Below are 22579 nucleotides of genomic sequence, written 5' to 3'. Positions count from 1 at the left end.
CTTCAGCAGCAACTTCACCCTCCCTCCATTCCAATTCCAATTTAGGGTTCTGTTTCTCTGTAAGTTGCCTTGTTTTGCTGTGCATAAAAGACAAATATATTTTCGAGGGAGTTCTCTGCATAAAACATCCTGTCACATCTGTTTAACTCCAATGTATCATTACAGAATAAAACCTACGGACAGACATTTTTGATGTGTTCTTTTAAATTACTGTCAACATTATTTCTGGGCTCAAATAACTGAATCTGCTGGATTAATGTGTAAACTGAAATGGAATTGCTGTTTTCTAGCTGGCATCTTACACAACAGCTTATTTGAATGACCTCTTTTTGCATTGTCATTTATTGTCTACTCTAGTGTGCATTATTGTTAGGAAACACATCAAAATGTGTTATATTTTTGTGATTAATTTCAGTTGTTTTCCTTATTCTACCTGTTCGATACTTTGTACGCCAGTGGTTTCTCTCTTCTTCAGGAGATTCCAAATGGCCGTACTGTGCCAATGTTTGTGCCATGTCACTGAGCGATTTTCCATCTTGTCTCAACTTATCAATTGCTTGCTTTTTTATCCATAGACATACTTTCCAAATCTTTTGGCTCCCATGAAAAATGGGTGTGTTCAAAAACAAAAGACATCATCCGAGACAAAATAAAGGAATTGGCCTCAGTGTCACAATAATTTTTGAAGAGAAGCAGATGAGGGAGGAACCAAAATACTAAATCCGCAACCTCATCAGAATCCTGTCCAATGTTGGCCAGCATGGTGACAGCACTGGGGGTCATTATGATAATAATGCAGTTTTGACAAACCACAAGCAAGGGAAAGTCAAGTTGGCTATCTGCCACCTTCCTTGAGACAGGACTCTACAGTCCCATGTGGATATTTTAAACGATTGTCTGCTTTTTTTAATAGGATACATAAGTAGTACACATGTAGACAACACTGGGTTGCACGTTAAAGCTGAGCAATGTATTATTAAAGAGCAGTGGCAGGGGACTCGAGTCTAGTCATCTGACTCGAGTCAGATTTAAGTCACCAATTCGAGGACTTGGGACTCAATTGGCTAAAACTTTATGGAAGACATGACATTGACTTGGCATTCATGAGACTCAAACTAGACTTTAATTACATGACTTGACAAGTCTTGCCAATTAACATTTGAAAATTTGAATTTTCAAGCAAGTGTACCAAGAATCACCAAGAAACGTTTTATTTTATTTGGATTCAAGGATTCTATTTTTTATTCAACCTTTAGTTATCCAGGTAAGGAAATTGAGAACAGATTCTCATTTGCAATGCCGACCTGAGAGCAGACAGCAGAATAAAACAAAGCAAAATAAAGGCAAATAGTACAAATACATACACAACAAACTGTACAGTGTGATAATGTTACATAATACATCATAGCACTTGGTGAAGAAAAGGTTCTAAACAGGTGCAACAATCATGTACAGTATCCCACAATGATATTGGGATGAATGAGGTGAATTGTATTATTTGTTGCAGAGTGTTCCAGTCGTTTGGGGCAGAAAATTGAAAAGATCGACCAAAAGTGGTGCAGACTTTGGGAACGAAAACCAACGGAACGGAGAGTGCGGGTGGTGGTATGCATGGTGAGAATAAAGATAAGGTACGGTTTTGCTCCCAAAAATGATGAAAGTTTGATTTTGATGAAATTGGGAAAAAGAGAATGGCAACATGCAAGGTTTATGACTTAAGGAAAAAACACATAATTATGATACTTAGCTTAATCTGTCACTGTAAAACCCACAAAGACAGGTGAGCTACTTTAACTTCTCAGTTTAGCTCACAGTTTAGCTGGTCAAACATGAAGCTTCATGTCAGTTCACTGAGAAGACACTAAAGTAATAGACAATAAGGAGACTAGCTTGGGACCAGTAAAACACTGTGATTGTGAAAGTGTTAGTATAGCTAACTAATACAAGTACAGATCCTGAGTGCAAAGTGGCCAATGTGCGATTATATGCTGTGACTGAGGAACATTGTATGACTTAAGCAATGATTTGTTTCACCCAAGTCATGACTTACTTCCACCTCTGCTGAAGAGCTTGGGAGAGCCGTCAGGAGATATCCAAATGTGTGAAAGTCAAATAATCACATGTACAGGTATATACAGTACATTTAAGAAGCTCGGGGAGATACCAGTAAAATGAAAGGTTTACCCATGTTGCAGTTTAGCTGTCTATTATTTGTGAGCTCACCATCCTGTTTATTGTAATGAAAGCCTTTGGTTAACCTGGAGGCTAGCTAAGGAAAGGTATGCGAAGTCATGGGATAGCAATGAATAACAACTAACTTCCTGGTTTGAAGCAGTGTAGTTATATAATTACACATATTTTTATAGGCGCCAGTTGATATTGCTTGCTTCAAGAAGGATGAGCCGTGTGGAAAATGGGTTAATTCTGCTCAGGCTGAGCCTCTGTTGGCGGTGAAGCGCACACAGCAGAGACTCAGCTGTACTAATGCTGCTTCTAGTGTGTCTGAAAGGACAGCTTGAACCATGTTGGCATTTGTATGATCAACTGGGAAGCTTTCACATTGATAGTCTCAAAATATAAATGCAGATTCCATATTCTTGTTTATATGCATTTGAATACAATTGACTGTCCGTGGCTGTTGGCAACATGGCACTCGCTGAACATCATCGGCAGTGAAAGAGAGTTACGCAGTGTAATATTTTGCAGATGAGTAAAAGATAAGTAGCGGAACACGTGACGGATTTGTGTTTTGTTTCAATTACAAATGCAAACTTATTGTTACAATGTACGCTCAGTTACATTTTTATTCTTTTTTCTTTCTTTCTCATAATATGAATAAGGATGACAGCACGGGGAACACGTGTCTCGCACATCTGCCTCCACAGTTCTTCGATTCAAGGTTCCTATCTCAGCTCCGGCCTTCCTGTGTGGAGTTTCTACGCTATCCCTGTGCTTGCTTTAAGTTTCTTTTGGGTCCTCTGACTTTCTCCAACATTCCAAAAACATGCATGTTAAGTTTATTTAAGACTCTAAATTGTCCTTAGGCGTAAAAGTGGGTGTGAATGCGGGTTTGTCACATGCCCTGCGATTGACTAGCGACCAGTCCAGGGTGCGCCCAGCTGTTTGCCAAAGTCAGATGGGATTGCCTCCAGCCATAATAATAATAAGCGGTATAAAAAATGGACATAACTTGGCGGTGTAACCGGAGTGGTCTGTGGGTGAAAAAAAGAAGCAATTGCAATGCTCCGAGATGCAACATTTGATATTCCATTTTAATTAAGGAAAGATACGACCAAAGTGATTGGATAATGACCCAAAAACAGGAGGATTATTTACTGTTAGTCGGTGGGCCCCATGCAGCATGTATTATTCAAGTCGCTCCGCCGTTGGAGGGTGAGCGCCCAATGACGTCAGGAGGAGGGAGAGGGAGGAGGAAGAAGAGGAAGAGAAAGAGGAGGAGGAGGAGGAGGAGGAGGAGGAGGAGAGGGAGTATGTGACACTGGTGGTTGGATGTACCCGGCGAGCAGGGGCGGGATACACCGGACCGGACCGGAGAGGCTGGGTTACTCGGACTTGTCGGACTCGTCGTCGGCGTTCTCACCGTGAGTAAAGACGACCCTCGTTCAGTTCGAGGGTCCAGCGTCCTCTTGCATGCGGCTGCTGGCAAAAATAGGGAAAAGTTCCAAGTTGACATGTTGTCGTCGCCGCCTGGCTCTCTTGTGCACGTTTGTTTCGGAGTGGCTAAAACGGTGACCGCCTTGGCATAACGGGAGGAAAGTTTGTTGCGCAAGTCCGGGAAAGGTGGACTCAAAACAACAACAAGAACAACAACACTTCAATGAATTACAGCGTCGTGATTATACTGCATATTGTAGAAGCAGCGGTTTATGTTGCTCTCCTTTTCTCTCCGATTGGGTTTTGGTGGACTCTGGGAAGCGAGTTGAGTCTCTGTGATTAAAACAAAACAACAAAAAAAACAGCAATTAAACGCGCAAGCGCGACGTGCCTTGAGTTTCAGTGTCATGTTTGCCCCTTTTTTTGACATCCATCCATGTTTTTCTCAATTTCGGGTGAGCTGGATTTCCCAGTTGACCTTTGCTGGGGGAAGCGTTATACACTCTGAACTGGTCGTCAACCAATAGCAGGGCAAACATAAACAAACATCCATTCAAATTCACCTTCACACCTATGGACAATTTAAAGTCCTAAATAAGCCTAACATGCATGTTTTTGGAATGTGGGAGAAAGATGGAGTACCCGGAGAAAATGCACGCGAGCAACGGGGACAAGATGCAAACGCCACACGGTGCCAGAGACAAGACACGAACCCAGAACCTCAGATCTGAGGCAGAAGTGCAAACCTCTAATCCACGTTGCTGCACCTTTGCATACAATATATCATTAAAAGTATGGTATCCTGTATATAGTACACTAAAATTGTCCATAGGTGTGAATGTGAACGTGAAAGATTATTTGTCTGTGCCCCATGATTGACTGCCGACAAGTCTAAGGTGTACCCCACTTCTCTCGTCAAAAGTCAGCTGACAGGCTCCAAAGAGGCTCTCTAAATTGTCCATAGGTGTGATTTTGTTGATTCTTGAAATGTGCCCTATGATCGACTGGCGACCACTCCAGAATGGAAGCGGCTTTCACGCACACTGGATTTACATAACATACAGTACGTTGACTGTTAATATTGCAGAGCCAAGCATGATGTGATGATGATTTATTGTGCTGTTACACATGCAAGCTTGATTTAATTCTGTGATAAGTTTTCGTGCCCCAACAATACTTTCCTATGTGACACATTTTCAAGCTGCCATCAATCTCTCAACTTTCCTGGAATGTATTTGTGACGCTGTTTGCAGATTCCCCGTTCTGTTGCATTTTCGTTTTATTGAATTGAATGCCCAAGAGTCCACACCCTCTTTTAACTGGGGATGTGGCTAGGCCTGTCACGATAATTTTAAAAAAAAGATGATATAGTTTCCCAAAAACTATCACAATAAACAATAATATCGTTGTCGTTTTTTAAATGCCTCTGAAATAATAAAAAATAAGGCCCGCCCTCGAGCTGCAAGACTGTGGTTGTTCCTCTGAAGATGAGCCCTTCACCTGTCAATCCAATATACATTGACATTTGCTGTATTCAATGGGGGTTATGCCACAAACGTCCGGTTTTAAGGACTGATCCCACCCCGCCTCTTCCGGTCCTCTGATGTCTAAGTCAAATGACTGTATTATTTACAATTCACTCAAGGCACACGGAAAATTTAACCGAATGAGTTGAGTCGTATCATTAAAATATATTCATCCACATCAATGAACCGATCGTGTAATACGTAGCTAGCATAGCTATAATGTTAGCTCACTCGAGCACACTAATTTTTTTGGTCTAAACTACAAGAGACGACACAAACATTGACATTTTACTAACGTCTTTAAGCAAAGCAAACTACATCAACACAACATTATCTTGTTATTTCCTCCTTTTGTGGTGATTTCAAGTCGCAAGCCGTTTTTTTTTTTTTTTTTAAATCTGTGAGGCCGGCTACTTGATTAGGGACAGCGAGCAAGATGGCAGCCGACTGAGCTTGTTGTCGCCGTGCTTTTGCACACAAAACATTATGAACTCGTATCCCGCATTCAAAAGAGGGGTTTACACTTTGTTTGTGGAATGCTAACAAATATAATACTGAGGAACATAACATCAAACGAAGAGTTATCATTTGGGGGAAGCCAGCAACCGCACAAAAGTTATTGTTTTAACTCGCCCTGAAAGCGTTAAAACTTGGGACAGTACGTATCGACGGAAAGGCCTGGAGATGCTGAGTTGAAAGGAATTATGTCATACTTGTGTGACTTCATAGCGTGGCTCGACTCTTTGTGACTGACTGGCTCCAATTCAGCCTTTGATCATCCACAAGCTCCAAAATAGAATAGGCAATGTGTTGCAATACTTTTCATTGGCATAATGTTTATAAAGGTTCTCCACGTCACTCTTCATTTTGCCCGGCCTATGCTTCGCTCAGCGGTGCCCTGTGCTGTGTGGCACATTTAAAAAAAAAAAAAAAAAAAGCACACATCAATGATTGACTGCCATGCTTTTTGTCCTCTGAAACTTGAACCATTTTATTGTACTTCGGGAGCATGATGTTGCATTAACTGGCAGATGGTGTTGACAAAAATCAAACGATAAGTCGATATAGTAATTATTAGGCTATACACAATAGGATTTTTTGGGGCCGATCACCAATAACCGATCAGCGAGTTTAAAAAAAACGATAACTGATCCGATCACAAGATGGAGCAATGGGTCTATTTAAATGACTTGTTCATTTACTGTATATACTTGTGTAATTAATTGCTTAAAAATATATATCTACAATTAATAATGTACCTCTGTTCATCTATTTATGCCAGTGAGGCATAGTGACAGACAGAACAAAAGAATGGTCTTCTATTAGATGGCAGGAAGTACATACAGTAATTAATGAATCCACTTTTTGTGACATTTTTGTTTGTTGGTGTGGCGTGAGATTTTTCAATTGTAAAATATGTGCCTTGGCGCCATAAATGTTGGAAATCACTGCTCTACTCAGATCATGTATTCTAATCAGTCAGGTCAAACCAGCATTACAAGATGACAGAAATAATGGGTGCTAACTTACCTTAATTAAATTACTTGATTGTAATTAAATTACTTCACACACACCAAAACATTAGAGCATGATTCGACAGAACGCCACCATGTTCGCTTACAACCGTTAGTGCGAGGACTAGCTTGCTAGGCTACATAACATTTTGTTGCCTGCTTGCGAGCCGTATCGTATTATATTATTATTATATTATTATTATATTATGGTATATCGTGAATATACCACAAGCAATCCTTGAATTAAAGTCTCTCCCGAGCACCGGTGACCACCAACACAGGTTTTTCACCATTTTATTCTTTTAATACACACGGCACGAGCCATTGTTGTTCGATGTGCCGGCGAAGCAACTCCGTACACCAGTTGACTAACATGCATGTGATATGGTGTTCATTCACTAATAAGTTCGATAGAAACACTATAGACTTTAATTACTTGTGCTGGAATCACTTATAACAACACAGGTTATATTAACATATCAACTCACAGGTTCTTACAGGTGTCTAGAAACTAAAAAAGAATCCTCATTTTCCCACATCCTGTCCTGCCCTTTTCTGTCCTCTCTTATCTGTTTCTCTTGGTTAGTTATTGCATGTCCTCACCGGGTGTGTCCAAAATCTACAAATAACTGTTGTAATGTTACTTGTGTTCAAATATCTGGACTGTCTCACTATTGTTCTGCTGTGGTTTTCACCCCTAGTCCCCTTGTCCACTCTGCATGTCCTCTAAAACCCTTTTCTGTCCGGCTGCATCCTAATTCCTTCCACCTTATTTAAGCCCCCAGTTCTAATGGGAAAAACAACAACATAACAACCATAACACATTTTCCCACGTCTTTGGGAGATTTTGAGCCATCCATTATCTGAGCCGCTTCACCTCACGCGGGTCGCGGGCGTACTGGAGCCTTTCCCAGCTATCATCGGGCAGGAGGCGGGGTACACCCAAAACTGGTTGCCATCCAATCGCAGGGCACATACAAACAAACAACCATTCGCACTCACAGTCACACCTACGGGCAATTTAGAGTCTCCAATTCATGCATGTTTCGGGGATGTGGGAGGAAACCGGAGTGCCCGGAGAAAACCCACGCAGGCACGGGGCCGGGATTGAACCCGGGTCCTCAGAACTGTGAGGCAGACGCTCTAAACAGTCGTCTACCGTGCCGCCAGATTTTGAGCCATACAGTGTAAATACAGCCTTCGTCCAATTATACTGGTGGCATATTGACAGATTCCTTATTGATGGAAAAAGTCAGATAAGTGTTCATGTTTCCTGTTGCCGGCTTGCTTTACGAGTTTACGCAAAAGCTTCATCCATCAACAAGATCACACAGTGACTGATAACATTGTTATAAGGAGTCCGTGTTCACTATTTCATCACTGTCACCCAACGCTCTTTCGCAACAGCTTCAGCGTTCCATCTTAAGCGGTTTGATGTCAGCTCACTGACTGAAAATGACGTGTGTTGAATCACCATGCGCGGTGGGAAACATGAAAGAATTTTTAATCTGCTAAGATTTTGCATCTGTTACTTGTGGAAAATTAAAACGGCAAGATTAGAGGGTAGCTGATTAGTGCCACCAATGCCTCAGTCTAATCATGATTTACGTCAAAACACAAACCTTTTTAATAAGTTAAACGCCCACCCATGTCTGGCCTAAGTCAAGATAATGAATATTTGTGAGCTGCTGGGCTAATGTCTTAACATGTCATCTGAATTATGCTGGGTAGCGCAATCAATTGTCAAGGGCAGTGCTGACTCCCGGAGAAAAGCAGCAAAAGCGTGCCATCAGAAAACAGTGGCTCAGTCAGCTCTGGGCTCTTTGGCCACTGACATTGTGTTAGAGCTTTGCGTGCGTAATACCTTCTCTGTGAAGATTTGGGCATACTCACTGTTTTTGTGTGTATTTAACAAAGCTGTTGATTAAATATACCTGGTTTGTATCGTCTGCTAATCCCTGAATGACCACAGTTAATTTTAAACAGAATCTCTGGAAATAGAAACAGCACAAGGCGTGTAGTTCCTAATGGGAATGCTCTCAGTTGTGCCTTTTGTTAGTCGTTTGTGGGTTTGGGCTTTGCGACAGACTGGCTTGCCGCCCAAAATCTTGGGAATTTTCCGAGAGTCCCCTGTTTGTTGAAAAGGTTTTCTCAACCAAGCTATGTAACCGTTAGAAATCTCCCTCCATAGTTTGTATTGTTGCCTGACAGTGGAAGAAAATAGCTGGTAAACCTAATGCTATTTTTTATTGCATCGCACTAATCTAGGTTTTTCGATTGCAAAATTAATCAGTTTATCAGAATCTGAATCAGAATCCTCTTTACTTGCCAAGTAAGTAAAAAACACACAAGGAATTTGTCTTCGATAGTTGGAGCCGGTCTAGTATGACATTTTGACAATAAATCCATTTTCTGTGTCGCTTATTCTCACTTTTATGACATAAAAACACTACGGAGAGTCACTTAGCCTCTAGCAATATAATGGCAAGAGGGAAGAAGCTGTTGGAATGTGTGCTGGTTTTAGTTTCCATTGATCGATATCACCTACCTGAGGGAAGGAGCTGGAAGAGGTGGCTACCAGGATGTGGAGGGTCCAAGAGGGTTTTGAATGCGTCTTAGTTCTGGCAGCGTGCAAGTCCTCAAGGGTGGGTAAGGGGCTACCAACACTTTTTCCGGCAGTCCTCATTGTCTGTTGGAGTTTGTGCTTTTTTGTGTCAGCACCAAATCAGACTGTGATTGATGAACACAAGACTGATTCGATGACTGCTGTGTGGAACTGGCTCAACAGCTCCTGTGGCAGGCCGTGCTTCCTCAGAGGCTGCAGTAAGTACATCCTCTGCTGGGCCTTTTTGAGGATGGAGTTGATACTGGTCTCCCAGTTCAGGTCCTGAGAGACTGTAATTCCCAGGAACTTGAAGGTCTCAAAGTTTGACATAGGGCAGTTGGACAGCGTGAGGGGCAGCTGTGGCAAAGGATGCCTCCTGAAGTCCATGATCATCTCTACTGTCTCTATCATCTTGAGCTTTTTCAGCTCCAGGTTGTGTCAGGTGCACCACAGCTCCACTTCCTGTCGATATGCAGACTTGTCACCGTCTTTGCTGAGGCCGGTGACTGTGGTGTCGTCTGTAGACTTCAGTAGTATCAAGTGCAAAGGTAAAGGTTCTGAATTTGAATCTTACCTGAGAAGGTTCTCTCTCAAAGACTTTCATGTTAGGTTAATTGAACACTAATTTGCCCATAGATGTAACTGGTTGTTTGTCTATATGTGCCCTGTGATAGATTGGCGACCAGTCGAGGGTGTAACCTGCTTCTTTCGCCAAAGGTCAGCTGGGATAGGCTCCATTTGAACATTTCACAAGTCTATCTTTCTGTATCTTATTTTTTTTTAGATGTTCATTTGTTTGACCACAAAAAGATGTTCCAATTATACAAGTTATTATAATTGTCATCATGTGTACCCTGCATTGCAGTTAGCCTACTTAGACAGGTCTTTGTGTCGTGTAAAGTGGATTTGTATCGCATACTTGTTTTTCACAACACTATCACAGATTCAGGTCAGTATTTTGCACTGACATCTTTACAAGATCTCTTCAAAGTAAATCACTCTTTCAACCTTGTCCAACATGTTCCCCATTCCCTCAAGGAGTCCCATTGTGTCTGCTAACAGACTGCTTTTGATAGCTGTTTCACTTTATTAGTCATTCAAAGAAGCAGGTCTTGTCCGCCTGAGACTCAAGATGACTGCATTATCAACCTGTAATGAACTAGCAGCTTGAGTCATTTTGATTATTACTGAGTTTATGCTGCAGGTATACTCGTCCTCATTGGCTTGAAATGTTTTGGTTTGTCATTAAAGTGTTGGTTGTTTTTGTATGTTGAATTAGTTTGTTGCCTCAACATTTCTTAGGGCCACAGCTACATATAGACAAAATTCAAAAAGAAAAAAAACCCCATCTACGTCAGCTTCTTTTGGTTTTGCATCACATGATATGGTTAGATATATGTTCGTTTACTCGTGAGAGGAGCTAAAAGGAGCTGTGTGCGCCTTTGGCGTCACACAAAAACATGACCAAGGGCCTTAACCGTTTTTTTTTTAGTCGATTTGATGTCTATACTGGTAAGAAAATTGAAAGTAGAAGTCACTGAAGTCTATTTTCAGAGTAATTATAATGATGAATGTAAAAATCAATTAGATCGCCCATATTCTCAGCCAACGATATAATGTAGACGTGGAGACCTACTATTGATTTTATATCATTGCATAATTTTAAAGTTGTTAACTGTTAGATGTTCACCTTTTACCACTGCATAGGCTACAGATTCATAACACACTCACAACTAGTAAGACCTTTTATTTACCCAAAGTACATTTTTCCTCTTTGGGGTGACCTTTAAAAAATGGTTTCATGTGTTTCAGTCGACCAAGCTCAACAGGCTGCCTCCAAGCCTTTTTTCGCTGCATTGCTTTGCCATTCCAGCCCTGATTGTGGTCAATTCATCTGTCATGGTTGCCCCTGCATCCAGTGATGGATGCTAATCACTTTGCCCAGGAGTCCATCCAACCTCACAGCGCAAAACATGCTTTTTCTGCCTCAAGCTAAAGGCACTGATTCTGTCACATGCAGCAATGTGTAGAACAGTGTCAAGACATGCAGTCCCATGGAAATATAACATTTACTCTTCAAAATTAATTACAAAAATGAAAATTAACGTTACTAAATATTTTAAGGAAATAATCATTTATAAACAACAGTTTTTACAGTGTTTGTTTTAGAGCATGGTTACAACAAAAAATAGCAATTTGCTTAGGCCGTTGGGGCCAAGAAAGAAAATAAATACAGTTGGTTGCTTCTCACAATGCCTTTTATTTTCCACTCTTAACAGAATTAGGGGGGAAAAACTGGTATTTACTGCCCAGTGATGTTTATCATCCTGAATCATTTAGGTTGTATAGTTCCTTTGTATGTAACCAATATATTAATTGTGCTAGAGCTAAGAGGAGGGCCTGCTTGCCCGATGGAAAAATTTACGTGACAATTCCATTTACCGGTAGTCAATTTTTAGTCTTTAAAAGTAAATTTAGTGTAAGTGAGCATTATTCACTTTTTATGTTGTGTTATTTTCTTCAAATCTATACCGAAAAGAGTCTGATGACAGCGCAGTTTAGCACCTCCTGTCCTAAATCCTAGTTTCTTAAACTGATTCTTCTTGCTCTATCCTTGTGGAATTACGCCTCTGTGTTTTTTTGGTTTTTTTGTTTTATTTTCATGACAAAGTTACAAGTGGCGGCACGGTGGACGACTGGTTAGAGCGTCAGCCTCACAGTTCTGAGGACCCGGGTTCAATCCCCGGCCCCGCCTGTGTGGAGTTTGCATGTTCTCCCTGTGCCTGCGTGGGTTTTCTCCGGGCACTCCGGTTTCCTCCCACATCCCACAAACATGCTTTAATTGGAGATTCTAAATTGCCCGTAGGCATGACTGTGAGTGCGAATGGTTGTTTGTTTCTATGTGCCCTGCGATTGGCTGGCAACCAGTTCAGGGTGTACCCCACCTCCTGCCCGATGACAGCTGGGATAGGCTCCAGCACGCCCGCGACCCTAGTGAGGAGAAGCGGCTCAGAAAATGGATGGATATTTATCCTGAAATAATGAGAATTGATTGAAAAAAAAATCTGTTGAATGGTAGTAGGTGGATATAGAGGTAGTTTTTAAGAATTTGTGAGCTCAGTGAAAATGTTTTTCTTTGTGAGATTGGTTAAGGGAGGCCCAAATAGTGTTTTATACACAACTGCGCGCCTTTGGCGGAACTTGGGACTCCAGAGACACCAGCATCTTAAAAAACCTGCTTGCCGCTGGATGGAAGTTACAAGTCATAAATATCCAGTGAAGAATGGCGGCCCAACATTTTATCACAGAGGGTAGCATTTCAAACCAAAGTATCTACTGTTCATATGCTGCTATGTTGTGTTTTTAGTAGGCCTAAGTGAGATTCATAACTACTTTTTCAAATAAAAGGAACAGGTTTGATCTTTACACAAATGTTCAATATTAAACAACTAAATTAATTTTCAGTGGGTTTTGCTTTTCATTTCCATAGTTAGTCTGAGTTCACTGTAGAAGTGGAAGTATCCTGACCTCTGTTTTGAACTACTTAATCAAAATGGGCCTGACTGAGTCTGAAAATGTCTTTCGCTTGCTTAGTTTACTCACAAGGCTATTTGTCCGTCACAGAGTGTGACAGAGAAGGATAGTCCCTCGGTAAGATTGTTTTGGCCCATGTCCTATACATGCATTGAACTGCAAAGCCGGTATGAGGTCTGTCCCTCTGCGTGAGTGGAATTCATGCTGGGAAAGTTCAGTTCACGTCGTTTTCAATGGCACTCAATGTGGGCCTGTATTCAATTTCTGGGTTGATTGACATTTAGAAGTGCTTGCTGCGCCAAGCAATTCATTATAATTGGTTGTTTGTGGCTATGGTTCAAAGATGAAATAGAATTTGAATGTTGAGTATTGACATGGGATTAGGCCACAACTGAGGGAAGTTGCAGAATAGACATGACAACGTACAGTATCTCAAGGAGCCAACGCAGTGTTTATTGATGCCTATGGTCTGTGTTGACTTCATCCATCAATAGCATCTTCGGCTGCTTATTTAAAAAAAACTTTAAGTAAACAGGGTGGCCGGCATGCATCTCTTTGACTGTCATGGTCATTAAGTCAATCAATCAGTCTTGTGGTGGGTGCCTGTGCGTTCTTTCAAGAATGAGGCAGCAGATGCTATCAAAACGATCTGTATTTAAGACCTCCAGCGAATGCAAAATGAAGGTATGATATTCAATTATAATTCGTTTTAAGGCCATCCTATCCGAGAACAAAGGCCAACCAACAAATGCCTTACAACCGAGAAATCTTTATAGGACTGCTGTTCCGGTTAATCAAATAATAACCATTTGTTTTAGTGTCCACATAAAAGAAAAACATCAGCTGCAAAAAACATTTCCCTTTCAGTCGTTCTGATAAGCTTTGCCATGGCCTACTTCCAGAAAATGCCTTTTGACCAAATGAGCTTAACAATTATTTGTAATCAAGTTTTGGCCCTGAGGAAAATCATTGACTTACCATGCGAGAAGAGGTCGACTGCTGCTGAAAGTACCCACTGGAGATAAGTGTAATAATTGACAGAAATGACCAATCAGTCGTGTTGTCTGTGATGGTTTATGTATTGCCGGGCCAGCATCTGCAATGAACTGTGACTGGGCGGCCTGCCTTTATCAGAGACTCTGTAACAAGAAAGGTTTTATAGTTTAGTGTAGCATAGTCTTGTTACTTCAGCATTGTCATCAGCCTTCATCTTTTCCTTTTGGCTTGTCCCGTTAGGGGTCGCCACAGTGTGTCATCCTTTTCCATCTGCATCCTCCTCTCTAACACCAACTGCTCTCATGTCTTCCCTCACTACATCTATCAACTTTCTCTTTGGTCTTCCTCTAGCTCTCTTGCCTGGCAGCTCCATCCTCATCATCCTTCTACCAATATACTCACTATCTCTCCTCTGGATGTGTCCAAACCATCAAAGTCTGCTCTCTCTAACTTTGTCTCCAAAACATCAAACCTTGGCTGTCCCTCTGATGAGCTAATTTCTAATTTTATCCAACCTGGCCAGTCCTAGAGCGAACTTCAACATCTTCATTTCCGCCACCTTCCGCTCTGCTTCCTGTTGTCTCTTCAGTGCCACTGTCTCTAATCTGTACATCATGGCTGGCCTCACCACTGTCTTGTAAATTGGTTTCTTAAAAATGGGCACCGGCACACTTTTCCTCCATTCTTCAGGCATCTTCTCAACCGCTAGAATTCTGTTAGACAAGCTGGTCAAAAACTCCACAGCCACCTCTCCGAGATGCTTCCATACCTCCACAGGAATGTCATCAGGACCAACTGCCTTTCCATGTTTCATCCTCTTTAATGCCTTTGTAACTCCCCCCTGACTAATCATTGCCACTTCCTGGACCACCACACGTGCCTCTTCTACTCTTTCTTCTCTCTCATTTTCCTCATTCATCAACACCTCACAGTATTCTTTCTATCTATCCAGCACACTACAGGCACCAGTCAACACATTTCCATCTCTATCCTTAATCACCCTAACATGCTGCACATCCTTCCCATCACTATCACTCTGTCTGGTCAACCTGTATAGATCTTTTTCTCCTTCTTTAGCGTCCAACCTGGCATACATGTCATCATATGCCTCTTGTTTGGCCATTGCAACCTCTACCTATGCCCTACGTCACATCTCAATTGATTCCTTTCTCCTCTCCTCGGTCCTCTCAGTGTCCCACTTGTTCTTAGCTAACCTCTTTCCTTGGATGATTTCCTGTACTGTTCGGTTCAACCACCAAGTCTCCTTCTCTCCTTTCCTGGCAGATGTTACACCAAGTACTCTCCTGCCTGTTTCTCTGATCACCTTGGCTTTTCGAAGCTCCTCCTGTCCACCAAGAGCCTGTCTCACCTCTTCCCGAAAAGCCGCACAACACTCTTCCTTTCCACCACATGGTTCTCTGCTCTGACTTTGTCTTCTTAATCTTCCTCCCCACCACCAGAGTCATTTTACACACCACCATCCTATGTTGTCTAGCAACGCTCTCCCCTACCACTACCTTACAGTCAGTAACCTCCTTCAGATTACATCGTTTGCACAAAATGTAATCCACCTTCGTGCTTCTACCTCCGCTCTTGCAACTCACCCTATGTTCCTGCCTCTTCTGGAAAAAAGCGTTCACTACAGCCATTTCCATCCTTTTTGCAAAGTCTACCACCATCTGTCCCTCCAAGTTCCTTTCCTGGATGCCGTACTTACTCATTACTTCTTCAACACCCCGGTTTCCTTCACCAACATGTCCATTACAATCTGCACCAATCACGACTCTCTCTCTGTCTGGGATGATCAGAACTACTTCGTCGAGCTCACAATCACATTATACATAACACCCTCAATTTTAGGTTTCAGCCTCATCACGATCTGATACTCTTTTCACCTGCAAGACAGTCTTAGCTAACTCTTCTTTTAAAATAACCCTACTCCATTTGTCTTCTCATCTACACCATGGTAAAATAATTTAAACCCTGCCCCTAAACTTCTAGCCTTACTGCCTTTCCACCTGCTCTCCTGGACACACAATATATCAACCTTTCTCCTAATCATCATGTCAAACAACTCACAAGATTTTCCGGTCATAGTCCCAACATTCAAAGTCCCCCACATTCAATTCTAGGCTCTGTGCTTTCCTCTTCTCTTTCTGCCCAAGAAGCCGCTTTCCACCTCTCCTTCGTCTTCGACCCACAGTAGCTGAATCTCCACCGGCGCCCTGCAGGTTAACGATGCCGGGGGCGGACGTTGTGTTGTTATCCCGGGCCATAAGCGATCCGGTATGGAATTCTTTAGATGAAAGCATTGTCATCAGCCTGATTTGCATGAATGTTCCAGTGACCCACGCTGCCGAAGGAACGCAAAACAATGGACATTTTGTGAAAAAACAAGTAATGTGAGAATAAAAGTCAATTTATTTAATCAAAGTTCAATCAAACCATTCAGATTCATCACAGTTTTGAAGAAGAATCTGGTGTGATTGTGACAATATGTGTTTTTTTTGTTTTGTTTTTTTTGGTTCCATATACAGTATATGTCTACACTAAATGCTTTGAGGCCGATTCAAAACATAGGTCAGTCTAGCTGGGTCGGCATATCCCTGACAACTCTCAGCGGTTGCCATGAGAAAAAGAGGGGGCTATTGTTGTCACTTTTGTGTAACTCATATGAAGGACAGCCTTGTAATCACAACAATGCACATGCTGTGTGTGCTCAACTGTCAGACCAGTTTGACAACAAGATGAAATAAACAAGTTGCAGTAATGATTTGATGTTTTCATACTGTCATGTAGCAAGGACAGTCCTATGATATCAAAGATCATTTTTGGTGATTTGCTTGGCGCAGTTTCATAGATCGGCATTTCATGGCATATAAATTACTTTGTAGTTCAGTCCCACAGTATACAGTAGATTGTCTGTTTAGTTACTCACAAATGAATACTATTTTCCATCTACAAATCAATACTTTTTTTCCAGAAATGGTGATTGAATGGTGGAGTTTGACGGAAATGGACTATGGAGTAAAAAAAAATACCTGAAACCTCCCACTTTAGTTTCTCAAGCTGCGAACCTCCTGATAAAACTGTCTGTGAAGAAGTATTGCTTAGCTACAGCATGTATCGTGCTGGAAGTGGTAGATAAGAGAACCAGGACATACAGACCAAACCATGCCGGCAGCACACCGTTCGAACGAAGGCAATACAAATGTGCAGCCTGTCATTCCAAACAAAATCCCAACCAGCACAGACAATGGAACAAGTTGAAATCTTTCTTTTCTTTGATAAAAAAAAAAAGAAAAAAAAAGTTAGATGGTTTAAAGTGACCGTAAGGTTTTTTTAAACGACCCAAGCGTTAGGGTACATTAGTGCTGTCACACTGCATTAAATGCCAGAGATACCAGGGTATGCTAGGGATACATTTTGTGTGGTTTAGATAACAGCAGCGCTTCTCCCTCTCATGAAGAGGGTTTGGGTTCGAAGGTGAAAATTTTGCATCGGCACATCACTGTTGACCAATATACGTAATGCTTTGACATGCGCTACCACTGCCATATTGTGTTGACAACAAATATAAATAGGGATCGAGATTTGCGACTTGTAGGTACGGTAATATTTCAACATGAAATTTGACAGGGTTTTGTATGAGTAGAATTAAAGTAATATGAATCAGGATGAAAATACTGTAGATAGGAACTTAACATATTTTAGGATTTTCTTCACAAGTTATGAGTTCAAAGTTGTCTTACAAAAACGTCTCTGACAAAATACACAAAGGATAAAGAATCAGAGTACATCCACTTGTTACACTTTATTTGAAATCACTCGGGTTTGAAGGTGTAGCCACTTCACCCACCCCATTCTACACGGACAATGGGCTTTTGTTGCAATGGTGATCGGGGCGGAGCTAGTGCGTTGCAACTAGCGGGTACTTGTTCTCCATTATCCCAGTCTGAAGAGAAAGGTGAGCAGGAAAAGAGCAAAAAAAAAAAATAAAGCCTGCGATTGGCTGGCAACCAGTTCAGGGTATACCCCGCCTCCTGCCCGATGACAGGTGGGATAGGCTCCAGCACCCCCGCGACCCTAGTGAGGAGAAGAGGCTCAGAAAATGGATGGATGGATGGATGGAAAAAAATAAAGCCAGATATTTTCTTTTATGGAGGCAGCACTTCATGAGCAAGCCGCCGAATAACAATAGTGTAGCCAAATTGCTGGATGACACATTGCCAAACACAAATATGCTCCACCCCATAACAACTCTTGTCGGACATTTTAGTTTGTGCTGCCTATCAGAAGCTCGTTAATGTTAATCTGTGATAACTTCACAGTTCTGGTTTCCTTTTGGTTTTAACATGGTGGTGCTTCTATGTAAAGCAGCGGCCAAACGCCAAACAGCTCACTGACAGACACATTTCCACACAAATGTAACTCCAGACATGACATGGGAGCAAAAAATAAATTGGAGCCACACTTTAGATAAAACTCGCTTAAGGCTTACTTGTGGCCACAAAGTAGATAAAACATTCAAGCAAAATACAAAGTTTTGTCGAGAAAGGATTTGCACTAGGCACACAAAATACAAATTCATAATATAAATATTGTTCTTGGACAGTTGGGGAACCACTAGATATGGGACATTGCGAATTGCAGTTTCTGGTGAAGGTGCACTCCATTTGTCTTCCCAGACATTCAAGTTGTTCATGTGAGTGACGTTCACATGAACCCACAAATTTGTATTTTGCGCACACGTGTTGCCTACTTTTTGGCCACAAAGTAACATTTTAGAGCCACAGATTTGTGTTTCGTGACCATAAGTACATATTTTGCCAAAATTTACCTTTTTTTTTTTTTTTTACTTGGTTGTTTAATTTCCCACTCGATGCATGGGCAGGCACTCCAGAGACCCAACTATTTGTATACAAGTCAATAAAGAGTCAACTTTCCAGAACATGGCCCCATAAATAATGAAACTTATATTGATGATGTTGATCCTTGGGTATCCAACTGTTTGTCATTTACTCACTTTACTCCTTTCCTCGTTTGTTTGTTTCTGTCAAATGGCATGTCATACCTCCAAATAGGGCTGCATGATTAGCTAGTCGTATTTTAATCGTGATCGTAATTTTGGCAGCCATGATTAAATGACCCTGATCGGCCGCAATTTTTAACATTTAAAATGCGTGCGCTGCTGCATATGAAAAGTGCTTCATTTGCAGCAGTGCTCGCAACTTAGTCAGCCAGCCACCAGGGGGTGAACACATAGGTAAGGGTTCATTAAGGGCCAGCACCGCAATCCGTGTCAAACTTCAAAATAAAAGCCTAAAATGGCATTGATGTGTATATGTGGTAATATATGAAGCTTTTCTTTTGAAGTTGGCCCTCTCAGCACATTGACGGAGAGGTGGCGTGTCACGGTAAGACACTATTAACAATCGTTGTAGCAGCTGCCTTGACCTCAACTTTTCGGCTGGCCTGACTGCAGTAAAAAAAATGCCAGAAGTAAATAGAGAGGGACCATGCACAACTGACCAATCAAGCAGAACAACAGAGACATACCCTTCCTTGACAATCACTATATTGATGGGGCTTTTCAAATAAAATGTTGGTGCTTACTGCCTGATGTTATTGCGTTTTATGCATTAAATGTTTTTGTTTCCATTAAGTTGCAATTCATGATTGCAATTTGTGATAGCATATTTATTCAGGTCGCCCTTGGTAAAGTAGAATTTTTTGGGGATACATTTATTTGTTATTATTATCTATCATTTATTCTTATTTAAAGATTAATTTTGCACTGCAAACTGTGACATATTGTTTGTTGAAAAGTAGTGCAATAAAGATAAAGATTTTCCCCTAACATGCAGAATAATCATGATTAATAATCGTGATTATAATATTGATCAAAATAATCCCGATAATTATTTTGGCCATAATCATGCAGCCATACCTCCAAACCTCCGTCTGCCTCTGCTGTTCCACTTCACACTGTCTTTATTACTTCCATATTCCCCATATGGATTGCCCAGTGAATGGCTGCATTACGTTGTAAATGAAACATGGCTGCCTACGCTGACTGCAAAAACTCAAGGAAATGCTTCTCGGGACTACAATCTCACATCCTGAGCTAATTTTAACAGAAGCTGCAGCGAGCAAATACTGAAGAGAATAAAGAATCTGCTCAAGTAAATGGGGTGTTTTGTGTCGAAGATTGTGCAGTTATACGTCTATAAATGGGGTTGTTTTGTACAGTACATTAGTGACGTTAATTGGCCTATGTTTTCTTCAGAGAAACCTGTCACTTTTATGTCTCATAGGTTTCGGAGTCAGTCGCACAATTCAGATAAAATGTTGAACCGGACAGTGTATGTTGACGTGAGGACAAGATGCAGAATTTCATTGAGGGACCACTACTGTAGCTATATACATGATTTGGACCAACTTTAGTTAGTGTAATGTACTCAAGAACCACTCAGCCATGACCAAATGACCTAAATCAGCCTGACTGAAGGCCATATCTTGAAGTCTTGTACTACACATCAACATGCAGTCTTGTCTATTTCCTTCTATTCTCCACGTACAGTAGGTCACAGTCATCTGGGGATTTGACATTTTCATATTGAAGCAAAGATGTTGGCCAGTTGTTTTTCTTTGAAGCAGACTATTTGAACTTGTTCTGCAACATCCTTTTTGAAATACTAGAAAAGTAATTTTTATGTGTTGGCCACTTGTACAGAGTGTATCATTAGGTGTACTTAGAGCTCATACAGGTGTCATGAGCCTAATGTTACTGGAAAGTTGTCTAGTTGTCATATGATATGATTAACAGTTTAATTAGAAATTCTCTCGAGAGCAAGTTAATTCATTCATTAAGTAAGCAAACAGGGATGAGACTATTGGGCTTGACAACTCATAAAGAACGTGGCTATGAATGAATCCCCCGGAAAGATGAGATGCACTGCAAAGGGGTGCACACAATTCATTCTTTTCATCAAGCTTGCCAATGCACACAAATATAAATGCCCTTCAGAACTAAATGCAGGTAATACGTCTCATTTGGAGTGTGTTGGGCAGAAAAAGCATCTTACTACAACTTTCAAGTAGCACCTGACCCAGTTAACACACTACCTGATATTTCATGATATTTTCTGTCATGAAGAGCTGTAGCTTTTATTGAAGCAGTTTTGGAAAGGAAGGAAATAGGCCCAGAAAGCAGTTTCAACTAGGGGATTTGTGTTTCCAGCGAGTGCATATCAGTTTTTGCTTGGTTATGGCTAAATTAATTCGCTTGAAGGTATCTACATTAATTCAACTCTCATGTGGCTGGTGGCATTCAACAGATAACCCCCAACTGAGTCCTGCACTTTAAAGCTCGGAAAAGATTCACCCGTTTTCCTTACAGCCGCTATTCTCTGTGCCAAAAGTATCCTAATCGAAGCAGAGGACAGAGGGGCCTTCTCAGATCTCACCAGCACCATGACAACAACTTGATGGACACTGGTGATTCAAAGATAATGTTTAACTTAAAAGACTGAAATTTACTCTCTCAGTAAGTTTTCAGTCATTTTACATCATGACTATTTCTACTTTTGTACAGTGTACAATTGTACAGTGTAGAACAAGCATAGGAGATACAGTGCAGCGTTAACATCACTCAAGCTGTATTTTTGCGGAAGCTTGCTTGTATCTCAAATTTTATCTTACGATACAAAGCAACAACAAAAAAATTACCATGTGACGGGTCATAATTTGTGACTTAGTATTGGAAAAAAATTACATTGCGATTTTTTTGTAACCCTGCGATATATATTGCGATGTGAAAAAAATACAGGATAACATACTTGTGCCATGTGAAATCCAGCACACATTTTTCTTGGCAGTTTATAAGAGTTTCAGTAGAAATAAACCACGCTCAACAGAGCACAGAAGTATACTGAGATATTTGTGTGTACAAATGTTTGAACATAATATGCATTTGCATTTCTGTATTTGTGTGCATTAGTTTAAAGTAAACAACACACACTGCTGTGTGCACCTTGTGCCTGAATCAGACTACAAGATTGGAGCCCCTTTATTGGTCCGATTTAGCGTGGCTGATTTCCCAGATTGGGAACAACAAAAATCCTTGCAGTGTAATCCACAACCCACAATTTGAAAAATGAAAAATCTAGCACTGGGGTATTTAACTAAAATTTTAAAAACTCCCGATTGAGAAAATTTCTTGAAGCAAAGGTCATCTCGTGTCTATTTGTTGTGATATATATGTAAGCATCCAGCCAAATTGTTGTATGCTTGTAATCAATATCAGTCAAATTCAAAAACCTCATCCACCCATCCATTTTCTTCCGCTTATCCGAGGTCAGGTTGCGGTAGCAGTAGCTTTCGCAGGGATGCCCAGACTTCCCTCTGTCCAGCCACTTCATCCAGCTCTTCCGTGGGGATGCCGAGGCATTAGTCTCCCATTTTGAGGATGAAGTTGGTGTTGATCTCCCACTTCAGGTCCCGAGAGACTGTAATTCCCAGGAACTTAAAGATCTCGTCGGTTGACACAGGGCAGTTGGACAGCGTGAGGGGCAGCTATGGCGAAGGATGCCTCCTGAAGTCCACGATCATCTCTACAGTTTTTTCAGCTCCAGGTACCAGGCTCAACAGCTCCACTTCCTGTCGATACGCAGACTCGTCACCGTCTTTGATGAGGTCAATGACTGTGGTGTCGTCTGCAAACTTCAGGAGTTTGACAGCCGGGTGCGTTAACGTGCAGTCGTTCGTGTAGAGAGAGAAGAGCAGCG

General features: G+C 41.3%; 1 protein-coding gene across 5 annotated transcripts in view; it reads left to right on the top strand.

The window, feature by feature from the left end:
- The first annotated feature begins 3486 nt into the window (after positions 1-3486).
- The window catches only part of LOC133411046 (PTB domain-containing engulfment adapter protein 1), a 61255-nt gene continuing 42162 nt past the window's right edge, over positions 3487-22579 (top strand). For all 5 annotated transcript variants that reach the window (XM_061692871.1, XM_061692873.1, XM_061692872.1 and 2 more), the window contains exon 1: positions 3487-3602. The gene's annotated coding sequence lies outside the window, so the exon portion shown is untranslated. The remainder of the gene's footprint in view (positions 3603-22579) is intronic.

The sequence above is a fragment of the Phycodurus eques genome, chromosome 12, assembly GCF_024500275.1.
Source record: "Phycodurus eques isolate BA_2022a chromosome 12, UOR_Pequ_1.1, whole genome shotgun sequence".
NCBI classification, from domain to species: Eukaryota; Metazoa; Chordata; class Actinopteri; order Syngnathiformes; family Syngnathidae; genus Phycodurus; species Phycodurus eques.
This window is presented reverse-complemented; position numbering and strand designations above follow the sequence as displayed.